General features: G+C 51.7%; 5 non-coding genes across 5 annotated transcripts; 3 read left to right on the plus strand and 2 right to left on the minus strand.

Annotated features, from left to right (window-relative positions):
- Nucleotides 1–4,283: 4,283 nt before the first annotated feature.
- LOC123358883 lies at nucleotides 4,284–4,445 on the plus strand. Its single transcript, XR_006575788.1, has one exon. It is a non-coding gene; the product is annotated as a U1 spliceosomal RNA (small nuclear RNA).
- Nucleotides 4,446–6,578: 2,133 nt separating this feature from the next.
- LOC123358899 lies at nucleotides 6,579–6,694 on the minus strand. Its single transcript, XR_006575799.1, has one exon. It is a non-coding gene; the product is annotated as a U5 spliceosomal RNA (small nuclear RNA).
- A 3,724-nt stretch (nucleotides 6,695–10,418) lies between these two features.
- LOC123358904 lies at nucleotides 10,419–10,582 on the plus strand. Its single transcript, XR_006575803.1, has one exon. It is a non-coding gene; the product is annotated as a U1 spliceosomal RNA (small nuclear RNA).
- A 1,802-nt stretch (nucleotides 10,583–12,384) lies between these two features.
- LOC123358905 lies at nucleotides 12,385–12,500 on the minus strand. The gene has a single exon (XR_006575804.1). It is a non-coding gene; the product is annotated as a U5 spliceosomal RNA (small nuclear RNA).
- Nucleotides 12,501–13,401: 901 nt separating this feature from the next.
- Nucleotides 13,402–13,475, plus strand: TRNAN-GUU. The gene has a single exon. It is a non-coding gene; the product is annotated as a tRNA-Asn (tRNA).
- Nucleotides 13,476–21,076: the final 7,601 nt, after the last annotated feature.

Consider the following 21,076-nt stretch of genomic DNA (forward strand, 5'->3'; position numbering starts at 1 on the left):
ACAGACACAGAATGGGGGAAAGGGTAGAACCCACTGTTAGAATATATCAGAGGGGAGCCGTGTTAGTCTGGATTTGTAAAAGCAGCAGAGTGTCCTGTGGCACCATATAGACTAACAGACATATTGGAGCATGAGCTTTCATGGGTGAATCCCCACTTGGTCATACACATGTGGCGGAAATTTGCAGGGGCAGGTATAAATATGCAGGCAAGAATCAGTCTAGAGATAACAAGGTTAGTTCAATCAGGGAGGATGAGGCCCTGTTCTAGCAGTTGAGGTGTGAACAGCAAGGGAGGAGAAACTGGTTCTGTAGTTGGCAAGCCAGTCACAGTCTTTGTTTAATCCTGAGCTGATGGTGTCAAATTTGCAGATGAACTGAAGCTCAGCAGTTTCTCTTTGAAGTCTGGTCCTGAAGTTTTTTTGCTGCAGGATGGCTACCTTTAAATCTCCTATTGTGTGTCCAGGGAGCTTGAAGTGTTCTCCTATAGGTTTTTGTATATTGCCATTCCTAATATCTGACTTGTGTCCATTTATCCTTTTAGGTAGGGACGGTCCAGTTTGGCCGATGTACATAACAGAAGGGCATTGCTGGCATATGATGGCGTATATTACATTGGTGGACGTGCAGGTGAATGAACTGGTGATGGTGTGGCTGATCTGGTTAGGTCCTGTGATGGTGTTGCTGGTGTAGATATGTGGGCAGAGTTGGCATCGAGGTTTGTTGCATGGATTGTTTCCTGAGTTAGAGTTACTAAGGTGTGATGTGTGGTTGCTGGTGAGAATATGCTTAAGGTTGGCGGGTTGTCTATGGGTGAGGACTGGCCTGCCTCCCAAGGCCTGTGAAAGCGAGGGATCATTGTCCAGGATGGGTTGTAGATCACTGATGATGCACTGGAGAGGTTTTAGCTGGGGACTGTATGTGATGGCCAATGGAGTTCTGTTGGTTTCTTTCTTGGGCTTCTCTTGCAGTAGGAGGCTTCTGTGTACACGTCTGGCCCTGTTGATCTGTTTCCTTATTGCTGCTTCTTAGCACTAATCCTGCACGCACCCTCCCCATGTCCTGCCACCCCAGAATTATTTACTCCCCCCTTCTCCTCCTCTCACATGGCTCTGTTCTTCCTTCACCCATGGGCTCCTGAATGGCAACATTATACACTCTCCTATTAAAAGAGGAGCTCATCTGACTGTCACACAAGCCATGCATGAGTCATACACCTATTTACTCAATTTAGAATTCTACAGGAGGCATATTTTCCTCCTAAAATGAGGAAACGGCATGAAAGCTACAGTTATTAATGTAGTTATTAAGGTATCCTATAAGGATACATTAAATGCAATTTTAAAATGACTGACAGCACCAAAAAGGCACATGTCCAAAAATTATTGTAGTGGGTGGGAGATAAGGCAAAAATATGGGGGCAAGGAAACTTGTCAACACTTGTATGACAAATAAAGTTATTACTGCTCAGGTTCTTCAGAGACCCCACAGCTTCTAATAACTGAGGGGACAGGACTCCTTACCCAGCGAGGTCACATTCTCATAGTTCTCCTGCATGACGTCTCTGCAGAGGGCTCTCTGAGCGGGGTCCAGCAGAGCCCCCTCTTCCCTGGTGAAATGCACAGCCACCTCCTCGAAGGTCACCGGCCCCTGAAAGAGCAAGAGTCCAACACTCAGTACCTGCTGCCCCACTCACAGCCCCACTATTCATGGGGGAGAGGAACCAATCAAATGGAAGCTCTGAGACAGAGACAGTCGGCGGAGTCCTATCCCCACACTGCTGAGAGCAGCCAGGGGGCATCATGGTAAAAGAACAAAGAGAGACCCCTTGTCTCTGCCAGCAGATCCATCACATGGCTACGAGCCAGAGGCTGATACAACCCCATGTAGGGAACCTAACACCCTCTCCACTGCCAGCAGCTGGATATGAGGGGCTGAGACATCTTCCCTACACCTTCCTACCTTTCCATGTCACACTAGTCCCTGGCTAGCAGGTTGAGGGTTCAGCACCAGAAGTGTGGTCAGTTTTCCCCGCCCTGCCCAGGGGGTTTGTTTCCTGTTTTAAAATTAGGGAATTTTCTCCCCCAACATCCAAGCCTTTGTTCTGAGGATCTAGGCCCACGTTAAACAAGTCCCAGCAGGTTTGTCACACTCTGTCCCCCTCCCTTTCTTCACCCAGGGTATTCCCTGCCCCCTCCAGACGTAAGTCTCCTGAAGTTGCCACCTCTTCAGTATTTACAGCCCCTCTCCCTCCAGTAGGAACCCACCAGCAGCCCCCCAATAACCCCTACCTGAGCTGGCTCCACTGCAGCCATTTCTCTCCCCTGTCCCACGGGAGGATGGGATGAACCGGAGCGAGATGTGGGCGTCATTCAGCAGCCTGGCAGGGCGAGAAGGGCAGCTGTGGGGGTTTCAGAACAGGCTTTAGTTCATTTCACATCACAATTCCCCCAGGCCCTTTCCCTGCAGACAGACATCCGAGACTCTGCCATGCTGGGAAATGCTCAATCTCTTTATTACAGTGTAGACCTGACCCCTCCTGCCAGGGCTAAATCCACAGACATTTTTCAGCCTCCGCCGTAATAAAGTCTCTGAACAAAATGCTAGAAAGGAGCAGAACCAAAGGGGCTGGGCAGGCTCCATAGGGGACACTGGTTCCTCCTTCCTCACCGGTGCCCCAGCCATGCCCTGTGGCTGGCAGAGAACGGCCACCCCATCTCCACCCCAGAGGGAGCTGTGTCTCAGGGCTCCCCCAAACAGCACCCAGGAACCCCCATCCCTTTTGGGGAATGACTCAGGGCAACAATTTCCCACCCAAACAAGGACGAATTGCTGCAGATGAAATGGGGGGTGGGGGGAAGCCCCCCCAAAATATGAGGAGAATTTAAATTGACATTTGAGAATTATGGAGAAAATTGGGGAAAAGAAGAGACTAGAGAGTCAATAATTTTAGGAAAAACGAGGGAATCTCCTTGGGTTTGACAGTCCTGTGTGGTGAGTGGAGAGAAAAGGGGGAGAACCAGAGAGACTTGTTACCAGTACTGGGGAGGGAAGTGGCACAAACAGGAGAAGGATGCAGGTATCTCCACCCCCCACCCCGACTCACACACACTCTCCCCCTGGACTTTCCCGGCTGCACAGAGACCGTTCAACCCCCCACCTGCCCCACTGCCCTTCAGCCGCCTGCAGCTCCGGCTTCTCCCTCCGCCCCCGCCAGTCACACAACGGGGAACCCCCGGGACCCAGGCTCTGTCCCCACCTGGATCCCAGCGGGGCCGGGGGCAGATCCCGGCTGCAGCTGAGAACAGCGGCTCCGTTCCGGCCCCGGCGGCTCCAGCGCTGCTGGCAGCACGTGGCCACCAGAGACCAGCTGCTGAGCCCGGGTTCCCGCATCACAATGTGCCAGAGCCCCGCCCCCAGGAAGTGCCCCGCCCCCAGGCTGTGCCAGAGCCCCGCCCCCAGGAGCTGCCCCGCCCCCGGGCTGTGCCAGAGCCCCGCCCCCAGGAGCTGCCCCGCCCCCGGGCTGTGCCAGAGCCCCGCCCCCAGGAGCTGCCCCATGTCCCATCTCTGGGCTTTGTTCTCCTGCCTCCTTCTTCCCAGCACCCACCGCTCCCAGCTGCTCCCTTCCTGTGTCTGCAAACACCCCCCCCCGCACCCGGGGCGGGCTGCAGCGCTCGCTGGGGCTGTCTCCAGTGGCTGAAGTTGCCTCCATCTCTGCTTTACCTGGGGGGGGGGAGAGACAAAGAGAGGAGATGGTCCCAGGGTGTGAAAGCAGAATTAGGGGGCTGGGAAAGGACTGTTTGGAAAGGTGGGTTTTTGCGAGGGCAGGGGAGGTCAGTCTTGTATTGGACCAGCTTCCGGTGGGGAGAGGGAGAGAGCGAGAGAGAAGCGACACGCAAGCTGCGCTCTTTCCCCAGCAGCAGGTGGGCCACGTAGTCTCTCTGCTGCCCTGGCTGCCCGGGACGGGACCGGCTACCACTACAGGGCATGCAAGAGCGGCGGTCCGGGCGGGCAGGGGGAGGGGCCCGAACAGGGGGGCAAGCTGCGTGAGCGGGTATGCAGATCTGTGTGCGAGCAGAGCATTGTGGGAGCGGACGCAGGCTGCCAGGCAGGGCCCGACTTTGGCACCGGGAGCTCGGCGTGGAGAAGGGAGGGGCTCCGGGGGACGCGTCGGGGCAGCTGTCGGCAGTGGGGGCTGGTGTAGGCGAGGCCGGCGGTCGGTCTGCCCCGTGTGTTATAAGTGCGGGGCGAGCGAGGGCGGGCGGCGGCCGGGCAGCAGGAACTCATACTTACCTGGCAGGGGAGATACCATAATAACAAAGGTGGTTTTTCCAGAATAAGGCTCATCCATTGCACTGGGGGTGTGCTGACCCCTGTGATTTCCCCAAAAGGAGGAAACTCAACTGCATAATTTGTGATAGTGGGGGACTGCATTTGCACTCTCCCCTGGTGATTGGTTGGGACAACAGAAAACCAAAAGTGGGTTCTTAGGCTTAGTGCACTGTAAAGCAGACTCTAAGGGCTTGGCTACACTTACAAATTCGCAAAGCACCAGTGTGGTCAAAGCACCAGCGCTGGGAATGGGGCTCCTAGTGCTGTACGTTATTCCCCACAGGGAGGTGGAGTACAGACAGTGCTGGGAGAGCTTTCCCCCAGCGCTGCTGCTTTGACTACACTTAGCGCTTTGAAGTGCTAAGTGTAGCCACAGCCTAAGGAAAGCAGGGTTTTTTTCTGTACCTTTGGGAGTGCTCTCTTTCCACAGACCCTGTACTTTTGGGCACCTTTGTGGTTCCTACTCGTAAGCAAAGCTCAGCTCTGAAACATTACTCGGGCCTTATAAGGCTCTCTGTGTTCTTGGCTTTCCCTGGTCTTTTGCAGCTGGCCTGCTCTCTAGTCTGGTTTATGGGGGGCTTGGACCGGTGCCTTCTTTGGCTCTAAGCGGAGCTGCCTGCCTGCTCTGCTTCTTTGCCTGCTTGTACCTTCTTGCCCGGCCCTCCTTCTCAGGATCTTCCTCCTTTGATGGGAAGATGGCCTGTCCAAAACACCTGTCCCACCCGGTCTCCTCGTCCAACAGGCAGCCTCGCCCCCTGCCCTGGGGCCGCTTTGGCTTTCGCTGTCTGTTCCTGTCTCTTGGTGGCCACCCTGTCTGTGCAATGGAGACTAGGCTGTAACAACCCCATGCTGGAGAAGGGCTTTCCGTCGCTTGAGGCCCACCCACCGCCTCCCCGAATGCCCTTTAGCTACGCTGCGGGTTAGGGTGGTGTGGCCGTGTCGCCCAGCAGCGGGTTTTCCCTTTTGCACACCTCTGACGGACGGAGCTGTTTTGACTTAACTGTTCAGCACGCACCGACCCTCGGGCCTGGGCTGCACGGGGAACGTAAATCGGCGCGGCTACATCAGTCCGCGCCTTGGTCGGAAGAATTCTTCCGTCGACCTAGCTCCCGCCTTTCGGGGAGGTGGATGGCCGGCACCAACGAGGAAAACCCTCTCCAGGACCCTTCTCCGGGAACAGTGCCCTTCCGTTTGGGGAGATTATGCTGCTTTAAAAAAGAGAAATTGTTTAACTGCCTTTCTCTGAGGCAAGGTTGACTTTGTATTGCTTCCCTCGTGGCTCCTTATAGCAGTTGTGTTCTGAAATCTTTAGGCTTTGACTTCATTTATGATGAAATCTTGCTGTAACTTTATTCTAATTTTCAATGAGTAACTAGACCTGAGCTGTTTGGTGTGTTAGTGGAGGATTGTTTAAAAACCTGGGATTCCACTTTCGGCTGCCTTTCCATTACATTTCCTCTGAAAGCCCACCGAAAGCCTCCACTTCCCACATAACTCTCTCAAACCTGCAGTCATCAGGCATACAGAAGATGCTTACAGTTTCACTCCATACGAGTCCAGTTCCTTGCTGTTTCCTGTCTAACCACTGCACACATATGGTATCCCCTCCCTACCCGGAGCTGCTTCCTGGCTTTTGCGCTCAGGACAGGAAAACGAGAATGGAGAGGTAAGCTGTGCAGGGAACTCTTCCTCAGCTCGCACTCCACCCCCAAGGGCCTTTCGAGGTCTTCTACGGACTTCAGGTTTCATTTGATTTCCAAGGTTTATGGGCTCATTAATTAGCCATCTCTCCTAATGCAGGGATCCTACGGGTCAGACCAAAGATGGATGGCCCAAAAGAGCTAAGAAACAGAAATAAAGGTGAGAGCTAGGCGTTACATTCAGATGAGCATCCAGAAGCTGACTGTGCCCTGGCATGTTCAACGCTGCCCAAAAGAAGGAGCTCGTCAGGTCCCTCTGCTAGCACCCAAATCTGGTGGCTAGTCGGGCTGCTGGGAAATAAGGAAAAGGAAAAGAATTAAAGGAGTCAGGCAATAACAAGGAAATGAAAAGGTTTGTCGAACGGGTTCTGTCTGATTGACCGTCTTCCCAGCTACCCGTCCAAGTTAAAGACCTAGCCCAGTATCCTGTCTGCTGACAGCGGCCAATGCCAGGTGCCCCCTACTATACTTTTTTCATACTATAGAAAAGCTTCAGCCAGTGACACCAGCTCAGGGAGCACTCTTCTGTTTTTCTCACAGCAGACAACAGCCTTGCCAAAGCAAAGCCTTAAAAAATTGGGTACAAACTCATCAACATTCCTCTCCACGGAAATCTTTAGTAAAAGGCGAAAGATTTATACGAACTGAAGAGAAAGCAGAGTATGTAGAACTCGTGGCAGAGGCGCTGCCGGGGCAACCGCCTACGCTCCCAAAAGTCAGGGTGACTACTCTCCCAGCCCGCTACACCGCTAGCTTTCAGAGGAAATGGAATTGAACCGATTGGCAGCCCGAGTTGGATCATCGAAACCGGGGACACAGGGAGCAAAACCAGCCCCTCGACCAGGGACTCGCTTCGCTGCACGCAATGCACTGTGGCTATGCAAATAAGATGCTCCGGCCGTCTCCGGCGCTCAAAGGAGTCTTTTCTCCGGGCTGCCTCTGCTCCTTCCCCGGCTGGGCGGAGATTGGGATGGGGCAGCTGCTCTCCTGAGACAGTCTCGCTGATGCCCAGGCGCATGGAGGACGGAGCCCGGACGAGAAGGCAGAGGGCACTTGGCCCACAGCTAAAACCCGGAGCAAACGCACACACGTTGCAAAGTAACGGGAGCCGGGATCTCGCACATGAGATTCTATCTGCCGGCCGGGGTGCGACCCCGCGTTGTACCTGCTGCTTGGTCTGCCTCTGCTGCAAAGTAGCTCGCCTCGCTCAGATCCTTGGGGTTCGCTGAGCTGCAGCTCACCTTGATACACGGGAACAGCTTCAAATCATGGAATATCAGGGTTGGAAGGGACCTCAGGAGGTCATCTAGTCCAACCCAATCCCCAACTAAATCATCCCAGCCAGGGCTTTGTCAAGGCTGACCTTAAAAACCTCTCAGGAAGGAGATTCCACCACCTCCCTAGGAACCCATTCCAGTGCTTCACCACCCTCCTAGTGAAAAAGGGTTTTCCTAAGATCCAACCTAAACCTTCCCCACCGCAACTTGGGACCATTGCTCCTCGTTCTGTCATCTGGTGCCACTGAGAACAGTCTAGATCCATCCTCTTTGGAACCCCCTTTCAGGTAGTTGAAAGCAGCGATCAACTCCCCCCTCATTCTTCTCTTCTGCAGACTAAACAATCCCAGTTCCCTCAGCCTCTCCTCATAAATCATGTCTTCCAGCCCCCTAATCACTTTTGTTGCCCTATGCTGGACTCTTTTCAGTTTTTCCACATCCTTCTTGCAGTGTGGGGCCCAAAACCGGACACGGTACTCCAGATGAGGCCTCACCAACGTCGAAGAGAAGGGAACGACCACATCCCTCGATCTGCTGGCAATGCCCCTATGTATACAGTCCAAAATGCCGTTAGCCTTCTTGGCAACAAGGGCACGCTGTCGACTCATATCCAGCTTCTCTTCCACTGTAACCTCTAGGTCCTTTTCTGCAGAACTGCTGCCTAGCCATTCGGTCCCTAGTCTGGAGCAGTGCACGGGATTCTTCCGTCCTAAGTGCAGGACTGGGCACTTGTCCTTGTTGAACCTCATCAGGTTTCTTTCAGCCCAATCCTCCAATTTGTCTAGGTCCCTCTGTAGCCTATCCGTACCCTCCAGCGTATCGACCGCTCCTCCCAGTTTAGCGTCATCTGCAAACTTGCTGAGAGTGCAGTCCACACCATCCTCCAGATCCTTAACGAAGATATTGTACACAACCGGCCCCAGGACCGAGCCTTGGGGCACGCCGCTTGAGACCGGCTGCCAATTAGACGTGGAGCCATTGATCACTACCCGTTGAGCCCGAGGACCTAGCCAGCTTATAGTCCACCTTATAGTCCATTCATCCAGCCCAAACTTCTTGAACTTGCCGACAAGAATACTGTGGGAGACCGTATCAAAAACTTTGCTAAAGTCAAGGAAGAACACATCCATTGCTTTTCCCTCATCCACAGACCCAGTTCTCTCCTCACAGAAGGCAATTAGGTTAGTCAGGCGTGACTTGCCCTTGCTGAATCCATGCTGACCGCTCCTGATCACTTGCCTCTCCTCTAAGTGCTTCAGAATTGATTCCTTGAGGACCTGCTCCATGATTTTTCCAGGGACTGAGGTGAGGCTGACTGGCCTGTAGTTCCCCGGATCCTCCTTCTTTCTTCCCTCTTTTAAAGATGGGCACTACATTAGCCTTTTCCCAGTCATTTGGGACCTCCCCCAATGGCCATGAATTTTCAAAGATAATGACCAGTGGCTCTGCAATCACACCCGCCAACTCCTTTAGCACCCTCGGATGCAGCGCATCCGGCCCCATGGATTTGTGCTCATCCAGCTTTTCTAAATAGTCCCGAAGCACTTCTTTCTCCACAGAGGGCTGGTCACCTCCTCTCCATGCTGTGCTGCCCAGAGCAGCAGTCTGGGAGCTGATTTTGTTCGTGAAGACAAAATCACGAAGGGGGAGGGTGGGGAAGCATTGAGTACATTAGCTTTTTCCACATCCTCTGTCACAAGGTCGCCTCCCTCATTCTGTAAGGGGCCCACACTTTCCTTGACTTTCTTCTTGTTGCTAACCTCCCTGAAGAAACCCTTCTTGTTGTTACTCTTAACATCTCTTGCTAGCTGCAACTCCAAGCGTGAGTTGCCCTTCCTGATTTCACTCCTGCGTGCCTGAGCAATATTTTTATACTCCTCCCTGGTCATTTGTCCAATCTTCCACTTCTTCAAACGGCGCTGCCTGCCAGTGCACTCAGCCTCACTTGGCAGGTAACAAAAGGGATCGAGTGGCCGTCCAGTTTCTGGAGAGTGGCTGACAACACCCGACCTTCTGCCCTGAGGAGAAACTGACGTGAGACAAGGCAGGGGAGGTCATTCTTGTATTGGACCAACTTCCGGTGGGGAGAGAGCGAGAGAGAAGCGAAATGCAAGCTGCACTCTTTCCCTAGCAGCAGGTGGGCCACGTCGTCTCTCTGATGGCCTGGCTTCCCGGGACGGGACCCGCTACAACTTAGATAATTTTTTACCTCAAGGTTCCCAAGACACAGACAAGGTTTTCATCTCGAGGCCAAAAGACCAAAAACATCAAGACACTTGATCACGGCCAAGCACTTGGATAGGCCAAGATTTAAAAGTTTATTAGAAAATATTTGAAAATGAACGATACAGAGAGTTGAAACGTCAGATATTGGTCATCGGGGGTGACATACAGAGTATAGGGCAATTTTAGTTTTAAATGTTTATTAGAAAATGTTTAAGAATAGATACAACTTTAGATAATGCTTTCCCAGCCAGAAGGCGTACAGAGAGTTTGTAACATCAGTTACTGGTCATCAGGGGTGACATACAGAGTATAGGGGGATGCTAGTACTTTAGGGTATTGGACAGCACATAACTTTTATACAGTGTGCAATGTCCCCAATGTGGGGTATACTGTGGGTGAGTTCAAGATACAGTCAGCAAGCAGTGAGGGTACATCACGCATACAACAGTTAAAGACAGTCATAGGTATAAATAAGCAAGCCAGGTAATGGGGATAGAATGACCCTCACATGGCAAAGTTAAGGTCTGTCGCACTCGATCTAAGCACTACACCCCATCTGAGCTCAAAGAGCTGAGCACGCAAGAGCGGCGCCCCGGGCAGGCAGGGGGAGGGGCCCGAGCGGAGGGGTAGAGCCGCGGGAGCGGGTATGCAGATCTGTGTGCGAGCAGAGAATCGTGGGAGCGGACGCAGGCTGCCAGGCAGGGCCCGACTTTGGCACCGGGAGCTCGGGGTGGGGAAGGGACGGTCTCCGGGGGCCGCGTCGGGGCAGCTGTTGGCAGTGGGGACCGGTGTGGGCGAGGCCGTCGGTGGGGGCGCGGCGGTCCGCCCCGTGTGTTATAAGTGTGGGGCGAGCGAGGGCGGGCGGCGGCCAGGCAGCAGGAACTCATACTTACCTGGCAGGGGAAATACCATGATCACGAAGATGGTTTTCCTAGGGTGAGGCTCATCCATTGCACTACGGGTGTGCTGACCCCTGCGATTTCCCCAAATGCGGAAAACTCGACTGCATAATTTGTGGTAGTGGGGGACTGCGTTCACGCTCTCCTCTGCTGATTGCTTTGAACAACAGACAACTGACAGTGGGCTGTTTAGGCTTAGTGCACTGCAAAGCAGATTCTTAGGAAAGCAGTTGCTGTTCTGGGCCTTTGGGAGTGCTCTTTTCCACAGGCCCTGTATTTCTAGGTATCTTTGTCACACGTTCCTCCTTGTAAGCAAAGCTCAGCTCTGAAACTTTACTTGGGTCTCTCTGTGTTCTTGGCTTTCCCTGGTCTTTTGCAGCTGATCTGCTCTCTAGTCTGCTTTTGGGGGGCTTGGACTGGTGCCTTCCTTGGCTCTATGGGGACCTGCCTGCCTGCCTACTCTGCTTCTTTCCCTGCTTGTAGCTTCTTGCCCGGCCCTTCTTCTCGGGCTCTTCCTCCTTTGACGGGAGGACGGCCTGTCCAAAACGCCTGTCCCACCTGGTCTCCTCGTCCAACAGGCAGCTTCGCCCCCTGCCCTGGGGCCGCTTTGGCTTTCGCTGTCTGTTCCTGTCTCTTGGTGGCCACCCTGTCTGTGCTACGGAGACTAGGCTGTCACAACCCCATGCTGGAGGAGGGCTTTCCGTCGCTTGAGGCCCACCCACCGCCTGCCCGAATGCCCTTTAGCTACGCTGCGGGTTAGGGCGGCGTGGCCGTGTCGCCCAGGAGCGGGTTTTCCCTTTTGCACACCTCTGACGGACGGAGCTGTTTTGACTTAACTGTTCAGCACGCACCGACCCTCGGGCCTGGGCTGCACGGGGAACGTAAATCGGCGCGGCTACATCAGTCCGCGCCTTGGTCGGAAGAATTCTTCCGTCGACCTAGCTCCCGCCTTTCGGGGAGGTGGATGGCCGGCACCAACGAGGAAAACCCTCTCCAGGACCCTTCTCCGGGAACAGTGCCCTTCCGTTTGGGGAGATTATGCTGCTTTAAAAAAGAGAAATTGTTTAACTGCCTTTCTCTGAGGCAAGGTTGACTTTGTATTGCTTCCCTCGTGGCTCCTTACAGCAGTTGTGTTCTGAAATCTTTAGGGTTTGACTTCATTTATGATGAAATCTTGCTGTAACTTGATTCTAATTTTCAATGAGTAACTAGACCTGAGCTGTTTGGCGTGTTAGTGGAGGATTGTTTAAAAACCTGGGATTCCACTTTCGGCTGCCTTTCCATTACATTTCCTCTGAAAGCCCACCGAAAGCCTGGCTTTTCCTGTCCTGGCTTTTCCGCTCAGGACAGGAAAACGAGAATGGAGAGGTAAGCTGTGCAGGGAACTCTTCCTCAGCTCGCACTCCACCCCCAAGGGCCTTTCGAGGTCTTCTACGGACTTCAGGTTTCATTTGATTTCCAAGGTTTATGGGCTCATTAATTAGCCATCTCTCCTAATGCAGGGATCCTACGGGTCAGACCAAAGATCGATGGCCCAAAAGAGCTAAGAAACAGAAATAAAGGTGAGAGCTAGGCGTTACATTCAGATGAGAAACCAGAATCTGGCTGTGCCCTGGCATGTTCAACGCTGCCGAAAAGAAGGAGCTCGTCAGGTCCCTCTGCTAGCACCCAAATCTGGTGGCTAGTCGGTCTGCTGGGAAATAAGGAAAAGGGGAAAAGAATTAAAGGAGTCAGGCAATAACAAGGAAATGAAAAGGTTTGTTGAACGGGTTCTGTCTGATTGACTGTCTTCCCAGCTACCCGTCCAAGTTAAAGACCTAGCCCAGTATCCTGTCTGCTGACAGCAGCCAATGCCAGGTGCCCCCTACTATACTTTTTTCATACTACAGAAAAGCTTCAGCCAGTGACACCAGCTCAGGGAGCACTCTTCTGTTTTTCTCACAGCAGGCAACAGCCTTACCAAAGCAAAGCCTTAAAAAATTGGGTACAAACTCATCAACATTCCTCTCCACGGAAATCTTTAGTAAAAGGCAAAAGATTTATACGAACTGAAGAGAAAGCAGAGTATGTAGAACACACGGCAGAGGCGCTGCCGGGGCAACCGCCTACGCTCCCAAAAGTCAGGGTGACTACTCTCCCAGCCCGTGTCAAGGCCTTTTGGGGCTGATGTCATTTGCATGGTTACACCCACACCGGATTGCATGATGGGAATGCTTGTCCAAACGGTCATTTCAGTTGCTGCGGGTTCCCCAGTCTCTTTGTTATTGGGGCAGGAGTAATCCAGTGTATTTTCCTGTTGATTTTGGATCAAGGGCAGAGTAACTGTACCTGGCATTTGAGGCCTGAGAGCGTCACCCTCGCCTGAAAAGTACTCACCATTAAGGGGTAGGGGTTCCTAACGGCAGCACATGGTGGGTGGTAGAAGTGGATGTTTGTTGGTCTCTTGCAGGTGCTGCTGATGTCCTTTTTGCTGTCCCTGGTGTGGAAAGGCAGAGGCAAAGGCGGTTTTGAATCTCTTCAAATTGTTGTGAGTGCTGCAGTTGCTCATCCTAAGCTTATGCTGTTAGATCTCTTTCACGGTGTATTTTGGCCCTGAGAGGTAAAAGATGTGTTGTTAGTGAGTGAGGTAGCAAACGTTAGTTGCAGAGGTGGTACATGTGCCACAGAAATCTTGTGTCTGCCCCTGCCCCTGCTCCTGTTCAAGAGTCCAGTATTTGCATAAACCCACCCACTGGCCTGTGACTAACAATCTCGCTCTGCTAACTCTTCCAGCAAAACAGGCTAAAGAAAGTGTATGCGAGCACTGTACCACAGCCCCGGTGCTCTTTTCGGTTCCTTCCCACAGAACTTTCCCTCCATAGCAGTCCAGTTCCTTGCTGTTGCTTGGCTAACCACTGCATGCATGTGCTATACCGTATGCCCTGAGCTTATTCCCAGCTTTTGTGCTCAATACAGCCTTGCCCCTCCATGTCTCTGTGGCGCAATGGGTCAGCGCGTTCAGCTGTTAACCGAAAGGATGGTGGTTCAAACCCACCCAGGGACGACGCTGAGCCCGTGCTACTTCCTTGCTTCCCTGAGGCCTGTGGGGGGAAGCCTCAAAGGTCCCATTTTGCTGCCTCAGTGCTTTCAGCCGGTGGTCCAAAGAGCAGGCTGGATGCCATTCAGAAACCCATCTGCCAGCAGCCGTGCCGGAGGCTCAGGCTTAATCCTCAAAGCCGAGCACAAAAACTTTCAGCCGGGAACGTTTTGCTCCCTTCCCGCCTCTGCCCAAGCGGCAAGGGAGAAGCGGAGGAGACAGGCCGGCTCAAAGACGCCTCCCTCCCACTTCCCTGTACGCTGTGCAAAGCTCTTGGCCTGCCTCATGCCTCGTCAGGAAAGCGCGGCCATGCGGCCCAAGCCTGAGTCACGTCCGCGGCCTGGCCCGCCCCGCCCCGGCTGACAGCGCGCAGAGCCACACGAGTCAATGGCAGGTCGAGTCAGGAGCCTGGGCTCTTTCCCCTGACAGCCACACACATAGCGCTGCCTAGCGCCCCGAGAGCCTCCCTCGTGTTCTCCCGCAGCAGCCGCCTGCCGGTGTGGGTGGGAAAAGGGGACCAGGAAGCACTGCAGCCTCATTCCAGGACAGGAGGCCCTCGCCACGCCCAGGCCTGCCTCTTGCCTTCAGCCCAGGCAGCCAGAGAGCTCCCTGGCAGGCCGCCGCTTTGCCTCAGCCACCTCTTGCCTCATGGCCTAGGCTCTTGGGGCTCTGCTGGTCACCGGCTCGCTTGAAGGCCCAGAGGGAAAAGAAACAAGCGCACGTGTAGCAGAGGATGGTTTCGATCCATTGACTTCTGGGTTATGGGCCCAGCACACTCCCGCTGTGCCACTCTGCTGGTTCTTCACACTCTCCCCCTGCCACCTAGCTGCCACTATCCGGATTAGTGCCTTACGCGCCCTCGCTCTGGCAGGCAGATGTGCAGGCTGCTAGGCAGCTGCCCTGGTCACAGGATTTTACAGCTAGCTTCTACAGGGTAAAAAGGATCTAGTTGGGGTTTGGACCCCACTGGGAGCTGGGTAGCTGAGTGCCAGAGACGGGAGCACTTCTAAACTGTTTTCAGTTACGCTTGTGGGGGACGAGGTTCAGCCTTGGATCCGTGTCTGCAGCAAGCAAGCACCTCTGGCTCAATCGCCCCCCGCCGTATTAGCAGACTAAAACGCGGCGCGAATGCACATGCCTTGCAAAGAGGAGCCGGGATCTCGAACAAAAGTCAGCATTTTATTAAGATGAGGTTCAAAGAAAAAAAAAGTGTGCGGTTCAGAGTTTCGGCGTAGAAGTTTCTGGTGCTCATGGAACAACGTACAGCTTACCCAAGGGGTGCGAAGTTTGGTTTAAAATGGGGTGGCGTAAGGAATACATAATCTGCAATAGCCCGGACTGGGGGTAAAAGGTTAACGTACAGACACTGAGTTAGGAGGGTATGTTGTCCATATGAGGGCTACGTTCGGGTGTGGAGTATAACGAGCGGCTACGACGATGAGGATGGATTGACCCGCGTTAGGTGAGTTTTAACGTTCGGTGTTTGGGAATCTTTGCCACAATCTAGTTGAAGCAGGGTCAGTATGAAGTCTACCCTGCCATCTGTTGGTGATCTGTCATCAAGGCCTTTTGGGGCTGATGTCATTTGCATGGTTACACCCACCCCGGATTGCATGATGGGAGTGCTTGTCCAAACGGTCATTTCAGCTGCTGCGGGTTCCCCAGTCTCTTTGTTATTGGGGCAGGAGTAATCCAGTGTATTTTCCTGTTGATTTTGGATCAAGGACAGAGTAACTGTACCTGGCATTTGAGGCCTGAGAGCGTCACCCTCGCCTGAAAAGTACTCACCATTAAGGGGTATGGGTTCCTAACAGCAGCGCGTGGAGGGAGGTAGAAATGGATGTTTGTTGGTGTCTTGCGGGTGCTGCTGATGTCCTTTCTGCTGTCCCTGGTGTGGAAAGACAGAGGCAGAGGCGGTTTTGAATCTCTTCAAATTGTTGTGAGTGCTGCAGTTGCTCACCCTAAGCTTATGCCGTTAGATCTCTTTCACGGTGTATTTTGGCCCTGAGAGGTAAAAGGTGTTTTGTTAGGGAGTGAGGTAGCAAACGTTAGTTGCAGAGGTGGTGCATGTGCCAAAGAAGTCTTGGTCCTGCCCCCACCCCCGTTCAAGAGTCCAGTATTTACATAAACCCACCCACTGACCTGTGACTAACAATCTCGCTCTGCTAACTCTTCCAGAAAAACTTTTCTGCCAGGTTCTCGTTCCAAACTATATTCCTATGAATTTAAGCTTTTAAATAGCATCAGAGTCCACCTCCTTCAGTATAACTCAATTTTTCACTTATCTGTCTAAGATTTTAAGTGTATGCTTTAACACATTATTTGTAATAGGATAGTAATTAATTCTATTTTTTAACTAAAGAGAGAAAAAAACCATAAAATGTGCATTTAGAGAGTTCAGAAGAATCGCATGATGTTAAACATATATTTTTTTTTGAATCTGTCTTAAATTGCTATTCTTTGGAACCCATGTCCCTTGTCTAATGATTTTTATGTAGGTTCGGGTGAGTCCTGAAATCATGAACTGCTAAGTACCGTTCTACTGTTTTTGATTCATATGACCAGGATTACTACATTTTATTACTCCTGCCCTATTAAGAAAGAGTTTGGGGATCCCACAGCAGCCAAAATCACCATTTGGACAAGCACCCCCATCATGCAATGTGGGGTGGGTGTGACCATGCACATCAGCAACAAAAGGCCTTTACAACACATCACCAACAGATGGCAGGGTAGAGTTCATTCTGACCCTGCTTACATCCTCCCCCCAGCCAAGAATTGGTGATCCTGATAAATCACACTCCCTATTATACCAACTGACTGGTATTGAATGCTGATGTTATTGCTAGCAAAAGTAGCCACCCATCTCTGCCCTGTAGCATCCAGCTTAGCCCTTGTTAACACAGAAGTCAGTGGATTGTTCTCTGTCCATACCTGAAACTGAGCACTGGACAAGTAGTCTGGAAATTTCTCAGTGATGGCCCATTTCAAGGCCAAGAACTGCAGCTGGTGGATGGGATAGCGAGTTTCGCTATCAGACAGTCCTCAGCTGGCAAAGGCTACAGATTTACATTTACCTTCCACTTCCTGGTAGGAGACTGCTCCCAGACCCTCCAAACTGGCATCAGCATGCAGGATAAACAGTCTGTTGGGTCAGCAAGGACTAGGACTGGCACATAAATCAGGCAAATAATGATTTCCCATAAAGCCCTGTCACATCTCTCATCCCGCCATGTCCCCAATGGAGAGGAGAGGAGCCCCTCCCCTGTCCCAGGCCAGGCACACCAGATCTTTGGGGGGGAGGTGTCCATGTCCCAGCCTAGGTGTGCTGGAGCTGCTGGAGAGAGAAGTTCCTTCCTCAGCCCGAGCCCACCAGAGTTGATGTTTCAGTGGGGGAGAGGTATCTCTCACCTGGTTTTTAGATGCTCTGATGAGAGGGAGCAGGAGGAAGATTTTTCTTCTCCTTGCATTTCAAACCCTTCACCCCGCCCCCAGCCATTTTCTGTTCTAGCCTGATCTCTCTCTCACGTCTCCTGGGCTGTCCTTAGCCATAGGCAGCCCCATGGGGCACAGCTCTCCGGGGAGCCTGGACAGATGGGAAGTAGTGGAGCAGGCTGCTGGATCCTAGAGAAAGCTGAATGCAGCACAGTCTGAGGGAGGGGATTGGCTGCTGGGGTCTCTGGGAAGGTAAGGGGGGAGGGGTTGAGGAAGGAGCTCACCTGTGATTGTGACTCTTTTCCCTCTGGCTGAGGTGAGGTGAGGCAGGCTCTGCAGCTCTGGAACCAGTATCCTTGTCCCCCATAACATCCATTCTTCTCCCGCCCTGCCCCATGGAGCACCCCCTCCTTTTTCCTCTGTCCCCAGGAGCATCCCTCTCTCTCTTCTCCCTCCCCTCCATCAGGGCTGGGTTGGGTGAGGTGCTGGGGGGTAGGTGGGGGGAGGCTGGCTACCTGCTGAGGAATGAAAGTGAAAGTAACTCACTTCCTCGGCCAGGATTGGAATGTCACACAGGGCTGGGCTGGGGTTAGCCAGATGTGTGAAAAATCAGGACAGGGGGTTGGGGTAGGGTGAGCAGATATTCCTATTTTATAGGGCCAGGCCCAATTTTGGGGTCTTTTTCTTATATAGGCTCCTTTTACCCCCCACCCCCACCCCGTCCTGATTTTTCACACTTGCTGTCTGGTCACTCTAGGTGGGGGTAATTGGTGCCTATATAAGACAAAGCCCCAAATATCGGGACTGGCCCTATAAAATCAGGACATCTGGATCTGGTCACCCTAGCTGGGGAGCGCCTCTCCCCCGGGCTGGCAGCTGCCAGTGATCCATCTCATCCGGGGGGAGCTGCACAGGGCAGGATGAGCTGCTGTGGCTCCATGGGTGACCTGTCCCTGAGATCAGATGCTGTGCTAACTTCACCATGGTCCATAAGGCTGGTGGTAGTGCCCATTGGCGTGTGATTGGACCTGAGGGTTTGCTGCTGCTGTTGCCACTTTGCACCCCAAGAGGTGGATTTTGGGGTCTACTGCAGCTGTTGGACCAGCAGGCTTGGGGGTGAGCCAAGCATGAAAGCAGTGCTGTGTTGCCATTTAGATTGTCATTTAACAACTTAGTTTGCCAAAAATTCTTGCTAACAATCCTGAATCCAATTTCAGTATTTAAAGAAAAAAAATCAATATCTTAGCCAAAAACAGAAAATTAAGTTGTTGACAATTATTAGTGACAGGTTTGGTTTGAGGCAGGGAGTGGGCCAGTTTTCATCAGAGAAACAAAAAATGTTGACTGACTTTCCCATAGCCTGTTACTCCTGATAAGAGCCCTCCAGCAGCTGTAATATGCTCATCTCCTTACTAGCGTATAAAGCAGGGGTCGGCAACCTACGGCACACGCGCCAAAGGTGGCAGGTGAGCTGATTTTTGATGGTACGCAGCGGCAGGCTGAGCGGCTCAGCCCATCACTGCTCTGGGGTACCGGCTGCTGCCCTATTGCCAGCTGGGATACCGGCCGTCGGCCCCACTCAGCACCTGCTGCTGACCTGGGGACCCCCAAGGAACCCCAGGCTGGCAGCGGGCTGAGCAGGCCGGCTGAACCACTCAACCTGCTGTCAGCCTGGGGTTCCATTCACTCAGCCGGCAGCGGGCTGAGTGGGCTGGTGGCGGGCTGAGCAGGGCCGGTGGGGGGGTTGAGTGGCTCAGTCTGCTGCCAGTCTGGGGTGCCGGCAGCACTCAGCCTACTGCTACTCCGGGGTTCCGGCTGCCGGCCCCTTGCCAGTCAGGAGCCCAGCCGCCGGCCCCACTCTGCCTCCTGCCAGCCTGGGTGAGCAGAATCCCAGGCTGGTAGTGGGCTGAGGGGGGTTGGCGGCCGGGATCCTGGCTGGCAGGAGTTGGTGGTCAGAACCCCAGACCAGCAACGGGCTGAGCAGGGCCTGGGATCCTTGTCTAGGGTTCCAGCCACCAGTCCCGCTCACCCCGCTGCCGGTCTGGGGTTCCATTTACTCAGCTGGCAGTGGGCTGAGCAGGACTGGTGGCCGGGACCTCAGATAATAACAATAGTTTATTTATATAATATAGAGATAGAGAGAGACCGTCTACAAACGTTAAAGTGTATTACTGGCACGAGAAACCTTAAATTACAGTGAACTTGGCACACCACTTCTGAAAGGTTGCTGACCCCTGGTATAGACTGACCATATGTTGTACTAAGATTCTCCTGCTTTTTTTTTTCCTGTGAGTCAGTATAGCTTTTGCCAGCCCAGAAGTTGGGCAGCCAATGTTTTACGTTTTCACAATGTTTTCTCCAACTTTCATAAAGTAAATACATAGTTACTATGAGTTAAAAAGGCCAGGGACACTTCCTTGTGAAGAATCTGTACAGCAGATCATGCTAGAGCTGTGAAAATGTCAGTTTTTGATGGAACTTTAGAGGCAGTGATTTATCATTTATTTTATCATGTGAATGTGCTGCTATTGCTAATGTCTTTCCAAACAAAATAAGGCACAATAGGACTTCTGTAACATTTCTGTGCTACCTTAATCTAGATGAGATGATGCTGTGCTGACTTCATTTTGGTCACTTTGTGCTTTACCTAGCAGTAAAACTAGGGTTATATTGTCCCACTGTTTGGAAACCCAGCTTATTAAACTGATTTTGCAGCCAAAAAAGCCAGAAAGATTGCTTTTAATTAAAAACAAATCTTTGTTTCAATACCTCTTCATAGAAATTTCCAATAAAAATTAGACAAATTAAAAAAATTATATTATTTGCATCATTCTGTCAAACCAGAATTTTTTCTATAGTGCCACTTCTTTAGTGCTAGTGCATCAGCATTACAGTGTGCTTCATTAAGTTAAACTGGTTTAATAACGTGAATGTGGCAAGTTTTCCAATACTGTATGCTTATATTTGTGTTGCTAAGAGCAGATCAGGCACAGGGGCACCAGTTTAATAATCTCGCCTAGGGCACCATAAATCCTAAGGACGGCCCTGCATGCCTCAAGTCTCTTTTTCCTGGCCTTGTTCCAGAGCCCTCACAGCCCAATTCTCTGCCCTAACGTTGAGCCCTCTACTGCCCCCTGAACCTCTCATTCCAACCCCACCCCAAAGCCTGCACCCCCAGAGCCAGTGCTCTCATCCCCCTGCACTCCAACTCTCTGTCCCATGCCTGATTTAGGGTGTACTAATAATATTAATTTGGAAAATATGATGAAAATTTAATTTATTAGCTTACATTTAATTTAATTTAATTGAGTTATAAAGTTACAATTGCATTACTGCTATTCAAAAGATACATATGGCATTATATGCAACAAAGTTTTGGTTAATATACTCACACCCTTGCTTGATAACCTGGTGGTAAGAGACACAGGACCAGCCTTGCAGTTCAGGTTTCTCAGTTCTTGAGTGAAAGATGCAGTGCTTAGAAAAAGCTAATTTTACTTTGGGTTTACTTGAATAAGTTAAACTTAAAATCAAATCCTAATAAACAAAGAATAAAAACTTAGGGAAACCGAGCTTAGCCGAGTTACTTTGAAACTCAAAGTTTAAGAACAAGTACAGCCTACTGATAGTAGATAGAGAGAGAGTGGAGGAAGTAAGTCAGACTGATAGAGCGACGTGCTCTAGCGAGGTGGGTTACCTCTTTTATAGGGCACAAGCGCCTGAAATCCTTCCTCCTATGCCCAAATTTCATTCCTTACCCACAAAACGTTAGGGTACGCTTACTTCATAGGCTAGTATGTTTGTGCGTGTTGATGACATGTACATATGCACATAAGTTCCCTTGTGGTGTACGTGTTAATTCTGTGGGTACAACACTGAAAAACCCCTTATGCCATTCTCCATTGTCGATTGGTCTAGGTAAAGGTCTTAGACAAGCATGGGTACTTCTCTCTTTATTTAACAAGATAAAGGTCAATTTTCCTTTCTCTATAGCATCTCTATAGTGTAAAAGGTCACACTATAGAGATGCTAACTTTGCCTTAGCTTAACATACAGGATATGGCCTGTAGGTTCTCTTAAGTCATGTGCCCCAGCCCCCTAATCATTTTTATTGCCCTCTGCTGGACTCTCTC

The sequence above is a fragment of the Mauremys mutica genome, unplaced genomic scaffold (genome assembly GCF_020497125.1).
Source record: "Mauremys mutica isolate MM-2020 ecotype Southern unplaced genomic scaffold, ASM2049712v1 Super-Scaffold_100099, whole genome shotgun sequence".
Taxonomy (NCBI): Eukaryota; Metazoa; Chordata; order Testudines; family Geoemydidae; genus Mauremys; species Mauremys mutica.